The sequence below is a fragment of the Myotis brandtii genome, unplaced genomic scaffold, assembly GCF_000412655.1.
Source record: "Myotis brandtii unplaced genomic scaffold, ASM41265v1 scaffold236, whole genome shotgun sequence".
In the NCBI taxonomy this organism is placed as follows: Eukaryota; Metazoa; Chordata; class Mammalia; order Chiroptera; family Vespertilionidae; genus Myotis; species Myotis brandtii.
Window position 1 is genome coordinate 1,055,149 of NW_005358901.1, and position 11,552 is coordinate 1,066,700.

Genomic DNA, 11,552 nt, shown 5'->3' on the forward strand with positions numbered 1-11,552 from the left:
GGGGGACTTGCAGGAGGCAGCCGATCCATGATTCTCTCTCATGGTGGATGTTTCTATTTCTCTCTCCCTCTTCCTTCTTCTCTGAAGTCAATAAAAAATATTTTTTAAAAAAATTATCTTTATTGTTTAAAGTCTTACAGATGTCCCCCATTTTCACCTCATTGATCCCCTCCACCCCAGGCCTTCACCACACTATTGTCTGTGTCCGTGGGTTATGCATAAATGCACATAAATTCTTTGGTTAATCTCCCCTCCCCCCACCCCTTTCCTCTGAGATGTGTCAGTCTGTTCCATGTTTCTGTGTCTCTGGATCTATTTTGTTCATCGGTTTAGTTTGGGAGTGGAGTGATGTTAACCCCTGCCTCAGTTTCCCCACCGGGAATCTGGTTGGCCTCCAAGGCTGGCCACTGTCTAACTGTTAGGGGCAGAAATAGAATAGTGGGAACTAGCTACAATTATAAGAAATATTAATCATGCTCTGTTAACCAGGATTATTCTGTTCTGATTAGAGAAAGCACATTCTAGCTGGGCAGAGAGTTGTATGCCCGGGGACAGGAATGCGGTCCGTTCTCCTTTTCCAAGAACTGCCTGTCATCATGGAAAGATTAACAACCTTGTTGCTGAAACAACGTGGTCCCGGAGGCACCTGCCGGGGGCGCCCCCCAGCCCGCATGGCCTGTAACCTGTAACCATTACACCTTGTCCACTTCCCCATGCCTGTAATTCCTACTTTCCCATGTAATCTTTGCCCTTCTATCCAATATAAGCAGTTGGCTTATGGGGTGGGGTGGGGTGGGGCGGGGTGTGCAGAACAGATATTTGTGGATGACCTGCTGCTCTCCCATACTGCTGGTATTATCGGAATAAACGCTCATGTACGATTCAACCCTGTATCTGCTTAGTTGGTTCAATTACTGACAGGCAGCCGGGACCCATTGGTTGTCGGGTTTCATAACCAGTATCCGAAACTCCCCTGAGTCCAGGCCTGTGTGTCCACCACCCAGCCTGGTCTGCAAGGGGCTGAAATCTCTTTCCACCTCCCTCCTCCCAACGGCTAAGTGTGGGGAAGCAGGAATGTCCTGGCTGCAGAGTGGACAGTGTTGATGGGAGTGGCCTGAGGCGAGTCAGCCGTGGATGACCAGCCTGCGGTGGCCCAGGGCATGAGGGCCAGCTGCACACACTTAGACGCAATAACCCCAGTGTGGTGTCTCTGGGGGAGGGGGTGCAGCATGGAAGGGTGCTAGCATGTCCCACGGTGGTTCCTGGATGAACATGCAAAGTCCCTAAATGCTGGCGGCAGCAGAGAACAAAAAGAAAAAGGAGTTCCTGGCCATCTCATTTAAAACAAGCAAACAAACAAGTGGGGACAAAGGAAGGAATGCTCGGAATGCGGCCAGGTTCCCTTCCGGCTGCGGGTGCGGGTGCGGGTGCGGCTGAGGCTGACCGTTCAGGACCGGAGGCCACCCAGGCTAGCTTAGCCTCTGCGCTTTGTGGGAGGGAACAAAGAAAATTATTAACACTAAGGAATTTTGCTGTCTTTACTGGGGTTGCGATTGCTCCCTCCCGGCATGTTTATTGCAAGGGGCATTTGGGGGTCTGAGTGGGGACCCCTCAGAGTTTGAATTCTTGGGCGTGAAAGAACCCTGTGGAAGCTTCCAGAGAGCTTCGCGGGGTGGAATAAGCATGAACTTTGCAGGCTGCTGGAGGAACACGGGGCGGGCATTGAAGGAGCCTTGGCCTGGTGTGCTGAGGCCCCTCTCCCGGAACCGTATACAATGTCTGGAAATGACACAACATTCCACACTTTGGAGATAAACACCAGCATTTGGTATGTGTGTGAGTGTGTGTTTTTTATGGTTGGATCTGTTTTATCTTCAGCAAAAAGGAAGGAGCCTGTGCCTGCCCAACGAATTCTAGAGTTTTCCTCCAGGATCATGCTGGGGGAGGGGGAAGGGTTAAACTCTGCGAGCTGGACAGAGAAGCTGGGGCAGGGGAGGGAAATGCGGCTTTCTTCAAAGAATAAAGAGGTAGCCCTGGCCAGTGTGGCTCAGTGGTTGGAGCGCCGGGCCCAGCACTGAAGGGTCTGGGGTTCAATTGCCAGTTAAGAGCATGTACTTGGGTTGTGTTTGCTGGTGCGGGAGGCACCGGGCCATGTGGCTCTCTCACATCCATGTTTCTCTCTCTCTCTCTCCCCTCCCTCCCTTCCTTCCACTCTCTCTGAAAAAGTAATGGAAAGAATATCGTCAAGTGAGGATTAACCAAACTATAACAACAAAAGGAGATGTCGATTTTAGGGAACGAAGAATTGCTATCATCTCTGTCTTTCTGGGTTTTTTGTTGTTGTTGTTGTTGTTTGTTGAACTCTGCTGTTCTGATAGGGAGACCCTGGGCGCGGGCTGGTCTGAGGTCCAGGAGAGGCAGTGTTCTGAGGTCAGCTGTGCTGGGGAGGGCTGCCCGCTCCTCTGGAATGTGGGTGGGGCTGCCAGGAGCGTTGTGCCTGACCCCTGTCCTCAATGACGGGGCACCCAGATTTAGGGCTGGACGTGCCTGCACGCCCCCAGCACATCCTGCTTTTAAAGAAGCCCAGGGAAGGAGATGCTGCCCACGTGAGGAGGGCGCCCCAGAAACGCTGACCAGGAGGAGGCCGTGAGACTGTCAGCGCCGGCAGCCCTGCCCACGTTGAAGATGTTTCCAGAATTTTGGTTTGGGAAGATGAAAGAGTTGTGGGGATGGATGGCTGCACTACAATGTGAATGTACTTGATGCCACCGACCTGCAAGATTGAAAATGGTGAAAGGGGTAAATGTGATGGCATGCATATTTTACACATTTTTTTTTACTAATTTAAAAAATATTTTACAATTTAAAAAAATGATGTTTCAGAGGAAATGTTAATATCACCTGGAAAGTTTCAGGATATAAAATAAGGGGAAAGGAACAAGGAAGCAAGTCTCACTTTGGTGAACACAATAAAGCTACAAAATAAAATTCAAAGCCCCTGCTCAAACACACTAGCAGTTGTTCCCTCTGGATTACTGGGGACATTTATTTCCTCTTCTACTCTATTTTTAAATCTTTTGCTACACTAACATGGGAAACTGAGTTGGTTGTTAAATGCAAAATGCATCATGAAAAAATGAATGGCACCCTAGCTGATTTGGCTCAGTGGATAGAGTGTTGGCCTGCGGACTGAAGGGTCCCGGGTTCGATTCGGGTCAAGGGCACATGCCTGGGGTTGTGAGCTCGATCCCCAGTAGGGGGCATGCAGGAGGCAGCTAATCAATGATTCTCTCTAGTCATTGATGTTTCTCTCTTTCCTTCTCCCTTCCTCTCTGAAATCAATAAAGTATATAAATAAAGTGAATGGCCTGAGGACCATTTAAAACTCAAAGGATGGAAGATGCATAGAGGTTGGGAGCATGATGCCAATCTTACAAAACACAAAAAAACGACTGTATGTCCGCTCAGATTTTGTGGTGGAAAATAGGGCCTTGGAAATGTCGGGGAGCAAATAGTGTGAACTTGGAACAGCTGGAATATGCAAGGAACAGGGCACAGGAGCTCTGCATGTTTATTTTATATTATTTGGGGGGAGGGGGATTTGGTTACTATGATACTTAGTTTTTAACCAATGTTTAGAAAGTATTAGCATGATTGGGATTATATATGTGTATACAGACATTATGTATGTGTATATACGTATACACATATCTACATTTATATATCCACTTATTTTCCTTACAACATACATAGATATAGCCTTGGCAGGCATGACTCAGCAGTTGGAGCCTTAGTCTGCTCACCAAAGAGTCACAGGTTCAATTTCCGGTCAAGGGCATGTACCTCGGTTGCAGGCTGGATCCAGCCCCTGGTTGGGGCGTATGTGGGAGGCAACCAATGGATGTGTCTCTCTCACATCGCTGTTTCTCACTCTCTCCCCCTCCTTTCCACTCTCTCTAAAAATCAATGGAAAAATGTCCTCAGGTGAGGATTAACAAACAAACAAAAAATCAATGGAAAAAATATCTTCGGGGAAGGATTAAAAAACAAACAAAAAGGTAAATAGATATAGGAAACCTGAAAGGAAGGCCTAGGAGGTTAAAGGTGGTTACTGCTGACTTGAGTAGTGGGAGTTTCAGGTAATTTTTAGTTTTCTTCTATTTGATTACCTAATTGTTTACAGTGAGCTTTTTTTTAAAAAAAAATAAATACTTGCCTTTTCATTTTAAAAAAAGTTACCTAATTGTTTACAGTGAGCTTTTTTAAAAAAAAAAAAAATAAATACTTGCCTTTTCATTTTAAAAAAATATTTTTGTTGATTTCAGAGAGGAAGGGAGAGGAAGAGAGATTGAAACATCAATGATGAGAGAGAATCATTGATTGGCTGCCTCCTACACGCCCCCTACAGGGGATCGAGCCCACAACCCCAGCATTTGCCCTTGACCTGAATTGAACCCGGGGACCCTTCAGTTTGCAGGCCAGTGCTTTATACACTGAGCCAAACCAGCTAGGGCTACAACGAGCATTTAACATACCAACATTTTAAACTCAGTAAGAAAAATAATGCAGAAAAGCCTCAGGAACAAAAAGAGAAATCCCACCCCCATCAGCAGTCACTCCCCATCCCCCTTTCAAGCCCCTGACAACTACTAACACACTTCCTGTCTCTGTGAATCTGCCTGTTCTGGGCATTTCACATAAATGGAATCACACACTATGTGACTTTCCGTGTCTGGCTTCTCTCGCTGAGCATGATGGTTTCAAGGCCCATCCACATATCTGTGCTTCACTCCTTTTCTCGGCCGAGTAATATTCCAGCGTGTGGATGGGGCACATTTATCTGTTGATGGACACCCGTTGTTCTCACATTATGGCTTTTGTGGATCATGCTGCTGTGTACAGTGTTTTGCTTGTTTCCGTGTAAAGTTTTATGTGGATGTGTTTTTGTTTCTCTTGGAGTGAAATTCCTAGGATGAAATTGCTAGGTCAGACAGTAACTCCATGCTCACCCTTTAGGAGAACTGCCACTGTTTTCCCCAGCAGCTGCCCGTTTCACAGCCCAGCAGCTGTGGACTAGGGTTCCAACCTCTCCAAGTCCTCGTCCACCCCTGTGATCACCACGTGAACAGTGGCCATCCTGTGGGTGTGAGGCACCGTCTCGCTGTGAGTGTTTGGACAGCATTTCCTCTATGTCTCATGTTGTTGAGCGTCTTCTCATGGCCTTGTTGGTCATTTGTCCATCTTCTCTGCAGAAACGTCTGTTCAGAACTGCAGAGGAACTTGGAGCCAGGGGCCTTGGCCCCTTCTCCTCCCTCTTCTGTGGATTAGCAAGTAAGCAACCCCACCCTTCAGCCCACGACAGTGTCTCCACTCCGGGAAGGGTGGCTTCTGTAAAACCAGGCACCAAAGGCGTGTGTGTTCAGCCTGAGATGAGGGACAGGGTCCGTCCTGACCCCCTGTGGGTCCTCAGGAGCCTCCCCAGGCAGGTGGCCCGGAGGCCATCCAAGCCGACTCCCCGAGGCTCCAGATCAAGTGTCCGTTCCTGCTATAAACTATTGATGCCGGCAATGTCACCACTGGAAGGCTGGCTGTCTGGGGTGTCATATGTTACCTGTTATGAAATGCAAGGGCCGCTCTTCCTTGTGTCCTCGAGTCCTATCTGCCTGTCTTGGGGGCACGTTCTCTCCAGTGCGCCTGGATCCTTCCAGAATTAGCTTTTTTACCAGGATTCCAGGTCCCCCCACTGTGCAGCCTGACCTCCTTCCGGGGGGTCATCTGCAGAGGACTCAGGGGCTTTATTTAAACTCAGCTGACATTGGGCAGTTACTCTCTGTGGGGGGCCATCCTGGGCACTTGTGGGATATAGAGCAGCATCCCTGGCCCCCTGGTGTCGGGAACACCCAGTGTGACAACCACAAATGTCCTCAGGCATGGTCCAGTATCCAAGGGGGAGGGGGCGCAAAAAGAATCTTCTGGGTGAGAAAGGCTGCTTTCCTGTATGTAGGAAAGGCTCTGCTGCCGTGACCAGGATGGGGCTGGGGTCCTCACCCCCAGTGAGTGAGGATTTGGGTCTGTGCCCCTACCCTGGTCAGGACATGCTGGGCAGCCCAGAGCCCCTGATCTGCTCCATCCCAGCTGGTGCCCATGGCCCCATGACCCCGTGGGCAGGCGGGCATCGGAGTGAACAGATGGCCATAGGATCGCTTACAGCCCAGCTCACATTCCCTCTCCCTATCAAGACATCCTCCTTTTCATAAATTTTGCAAGGGCCACGGAAGCAAGCCAACTTTCCTGTCACCAGGCAAAGCTGCCAGCCCAGACAGGACCGCCACCATCCACCCCCCTGGCCACACTTCTCAGAGGCATAATGAGTTTCCTGTGGCTGTCGTGACCGAGAGCCATGAGCTGGATGACTTAAAACAACACACATTTACTCGCCCCCTTTTCTGGAGGCCAGAAGTCAGAGGCCAAGGTGCTAGCAGGCTGGTTCTTTCTGGAAGCTGTGAGGGCAGATGTTGGTGTGGCCAGCAACCTTGGCGTCCCAGGCTGGGGACCTCATTACCCCCGTCTCTGCCTCCGTTGTCACTGTGGCCTCTCTCCTGTTTGTATGCAGATTTCCCTCTTCCTATAAGGACACCAGTCATTGCATTCGGGCCACCCCACTCCTGTGTGACCTCATCTTAACTGTTTACATCTGCACAGACCCCACTTCCAGGCAAGGTCGCATTCATGGGTGCGGGCGTCAGGATGTGGACACATCTTTTGGGACCATGATTCAACCCTTGACAGGGCCCTGGTGGTTCCGTCCTCCACGCTCTTGGCCCAGCAGTCCAGTGGCCAGCCCTCCCCCCTCAAATTAAATGCGGCTGCTCAGGGAGGCTGCCCTGACCTGCCCCAGCCCCTTCCTGCCTTTCTCTCTGGCATTTCCTGCAGGGCTCATTGCAGCCGCCTGCTGATGTTTGCTGCCCTCAGTTTTGTGTTTATCGTCCATCTTCCGAGGCCCAGGCTTTCTGCACAGCCCAGTGCCCAGCAGGGGCCCCGACATGACCTGGAGCCATTTGGGCTCCTGACCACTTGACAGAAAGACCCCTGGCCCACCCCTCTTCATGGGCTGCACATGGTGACCCCCTCCTGGGAGGACAGTTCGGGGAGGGACTTCCCATGGAGAAGTCTGACCAGCACAGAGGCCAGGAGATGAGGGTCAGTGTCAGCCCTGAGGAGCCGTAGGGGACAGCAGGGACTCTGATGGCTTCATGGCTTGTCAGTGTTTCGTTCCTTTTCATGGCTGAGTAATATTCCACCGTGTATGTGGCTGCATCACGGTTCGTTTGTCCGTTCATCTGTCAATGAACCCTTTCGGCTGCTGTGCACACTCCTGTACAAGTGATTGTGTGAATTTGAGTTTCATTTCTCTTGAGCACATACCTAGAAGTGTTGCTGGGTCAGGTGGTCACTCTATGTGGACTCTTTGTTGGACAGGCCTGTTTGCCCCAGGGAAGGCGGAGCGGCCTCGGGTATCTTACAGGCTAAGAAGCTCAGGCAGCTGACTCAAAGGTCTCTGGGCTGGGGGAAAGGAAGTGATAATATTTCACACTCAGAGGATTAAAGAGTTAAAACTGGAAGGCACCCAGCACTAGCTGAGCTCCCAGCGGGTGTGGATCAGCCTGAAGGTGGAAACTAAGTTCTAGCTCTGGGGCAGGGCCTGGGGAGAGGGTGGGTTCCTGCGGGGAGGGGCAAGCCAGGCTGGTTTGGGCGAGTAAGGGCCAGGGAGTTAGCCCTTGGCCTGAGGGCCTGGGGGAAGGGAGTCTGAGCCCTGGATGTGGGATCTATGATAAGACCCTTGAGAGGTGACCACAATTCAAGGGAAGCACCTTGGAGACCCCCTCCCTACCTTACAGAGACAGGGGGCTGGGCAGGGCCTGGCAGGGATAGTGGAGGAAGAGGCCTGGGGCCTAATTGGAGGAGGGGACCAGCTGAGGTCTGGTAGCTGGGGAGTCAGCTGTTCCCTGATGGACCCAGGCTGGAGGCAGCTTTTGAATATTCTTAGGCTGAGAGAGTTCCAGAAGGTCCAGGAGAGGGTCCAGGCCACCCAGCTGGGGCCGGGGGAGGAGCTCCAGCTTGGAGGAGCTGGGAGTAGTCTCTTTAATCCTCCTATGCCCTAGTTCAGTTCAACAGAAATGTGGAAAAGGGTCAGAAAGTCTGGGAGGCCTTCTAGGGGGAGGGAAGATGTGAGCGACTTGCCCAAGCCCAAACCCAGGTCCCCCACACCCCATGGCTTTGTAATCTAGGCAATGGATAAACAAACATGGGACTAAACCCAGAACTATTAAGCTATTTCCATTTGAAACAGGAAGGTAAACCAAAGGGAGGTGAAGAGGGACAGGCCCTGGCCTTGCCCCTTGGTTTTGACAAAGAGATAAACTGAGGCCCATCCTCCACTCCCATCTGATTCGAGAAGAGAACCGAGGCCCTGGAATACCTGCCCTCCACCCCCATCTGGCTCCCACTCGCCAGCCTTGCTCCTGCCACAGAGTATCATTTTCAAAATTATCAAACAATTGCAAGGTGAGCATGTGGCCGCGCTCACCCTGAAACATTCATGAGGGAAGCAGCTGGCTGGCAAGATTAGGATGGAAGCACTGAGAAGGGAAAGGGAAGACAAAGAGGAGGCTGCTCCCCTAGATAAACCAGGGGCACAGATCTAATTGTCAGCGCCCTGCCCTAAGCCTTAGCAATCATGAAGGCCCCACCGCAGCCTTTTGTTGCTGGTCCGAGTTTCAGATGGTGCTGTGGACTGACCAGTTGGGCTGGGGGTCACTATTAGATTATATTCACATCTAATCCCTGAACCTGTGAGCATGACCTTATTTGGGAAAGGGGGTCTTTGCAGGTGCTCCTAAGGGTCTCGTTAACATAAAAAACATTCAAACCTGTAAAGAATTTTTGTGAGTTTATTTGAGCCAAACTGTTGACAATTGCCGGGAAGCAGTATCTCAACGGTTTGGGATAGTGCTCCGGGGAAAGGCGGGTTTTCCTCTATTTTATACATTGCAATCAAAGGAGGGACGTAGGTGGGTTACATGAAATCCATTGGTGATAGAGAGGCGGGAGAAAGCAAAGCAGGGAAACCTCTGGGATTGGATAAAAAGTAAAATGATAGACACATACTTAGGTGGGTGCAGGAATAATTAACATAACAATGAAGGAATGTGTGGTATCTGTCCTGGCGCCCAGACACATTAGGTTGTGCCCCAAGGGATACAGAAAAAGGGAAGTTACAAGTTACCCAGATATTTCAAGGATATGTTATTATAGATGCAAAAAGACAGATAAGGCTCAGTTAAGGTAAAGGTTGACCTTGTCAGTGAAGATAGCGGCCTAGGACGGGACTATCCACCATAACTGCTTTTATTTATTTATTATTTATTTACGTTAAAAATATATTTTTTTATTGGTTTCAGAGAGGAAGGGAGAGGGAGAGATAGAAACATCAATGATGAGAATCATTGATTGACTGCTTCCTGCACGCCCCCCACTGGGAACCAAGCCGGAAACCCAGGCATGTGCCCTTGACCGGAATCGAACCCGAGACCCTTCAGTCCGAAGGCCGATGCTCTATCCACTGAGCCAAGCTGGCTAGGGCCATAACTGCTTTTAGTTAAAGTTTAATATGTGGAAAAAGGGTCAGAAAGTCTGGGAGGCCTTCTAGGGGGAGGGAAGATGTGAGCGACTTGCCCAAGCCCAAACCCAGGTCCCCCACACCCCATGGCTTTGTAATCTAGGCAATGGATAAACAAACATGGGACTAAATCCAGAACTATTAAGCTATTTCCATTTGAAACAGGAAGGTAAACCAAAGGGAGGTGAAGAGGGACAGGCCCTGGCCTTGCCCCTTGGTTTTGACAAAGAGATAAACTGAGGCCCATCCTCCACTCCCATCTGATTCGAGAAGAGAACCGAGGCCCTGGAATACCTGCCCTCCACCCCCATCTGGCTCCCACTCACCAGCCTTGCTCCTGCCACAGAGTATCATTTTCAAAATTATCAAACAATTGCAAGGTGAGCATGTGGCCGCGCTCACCCTGAAACATTCATGAGGGAAGCAGCTGGCTGGCAAGATTAGGATGGAAGCACTGAGAAGGGAAAGGGAAGACAAAGAGGAGGCTGCTCCCCTAGATAAACCAGGGGCACAGATCTAATTGTCAGCGCCCTGCCCTAAGCCTTAGCAATCATGAAGGCCCCACCGCAGCCTTTTGTTGCTGGTCCGAGTTTCAGATGGTGCTGTGGACTGACCAGTTGGGCTGGGGGTCACTATTAGATTATATTCACATCTAATCCCTGAACCTGTGAGCATGACCTTATTTGGGAAAGGGGGTCTTTGCAGGTGCTCCTAAGGGTCTCGTTAACATAAAAAACATTCAAACCTGTAAAGAATTTTTGTGAGTTTATTTGAGCCAAACTGTTGACAATTGCCGGGAAGCAGTATCTCAACGGTTTGGGATAGTGCTCCGGGGAAAGGCGGGTTTTCCTCTATTTTATACATTGCAATCAAAGGAGGGACGTAGGTGGGTTACATGAAATCCATTGGTGATAGAGAGGCGGGAGAAAGCAAAGCAGGGAAACCTCTGGGATTGGATAAAAAGTAAAATGATAGACACATACTTAGGTGGGTGCAGGAATAATTAACATAACAATGAAGGAATGTGTGGTATCTGTCCTGGCGCCCAGACACATTAGGTTGTGCCCCAAGGGATACAGAAAAAGGGAAGTTACAAGTTACCCAGATATTTCAAGGATATGTTATTATAGATGCAAAAAGACAGATAAGGCTCAGTTAAGGTAAAGATTGAGCTTGTCAGTGAAGATAGCAGCCTAGGACGGGACTATCCACCATAACTGCTTTTATTTATTTATTATTTATTTACGTTAAAAATATATTTTTTTATTGGTTTCAGAGAGGAAGGGAGAGGGAGAGATAGAAACATCAATGATGAGAATCATTGATTGACTGCTTCCTGCACGCCCCCCACTGGGAACCAAGCCGGAAACCCAGGCATGTGCCCTTGACCGGAATCGAACCCGAGACCCTTCAGTCCGAAGGCCGATGCTCTATCCACTGAGCCAAGCTGGCTAGGGCCATAACTGCTTTTAGTTAAAGTTTAATTTCAGACCATCCTTTGTGGTTACTTTAGGTCTCTGAGTTTGCAAGACCGTCATGCAGGTCTTCCCTGAGCTTGTCAGGTCAGCATGTGGCCCCTTTCGTCCAGTCTTGAGGTGAGATCTTCCTGGATTATCCCGATAGGCCCTAAATCCAATGAGAAATGTCTATTTTAGAGACACAGAGAAAATAAGGGAGAAAAACGGCCACGTGATCACAGAGACCAGAGTGATGTGCCTACAAGTCAAGAGCCTGGAGCCCCCAACCTGAGAGAGGCATTAGGCTCCTCCCCTGGAGCCTCTAGAGCAGTGGTTCTCAACCCTCCTAATGCCGCGACCCTTTACTACAGTTCCTCATGTTGTGATGACCCCCAACCATAAAATTATTTTCGTTG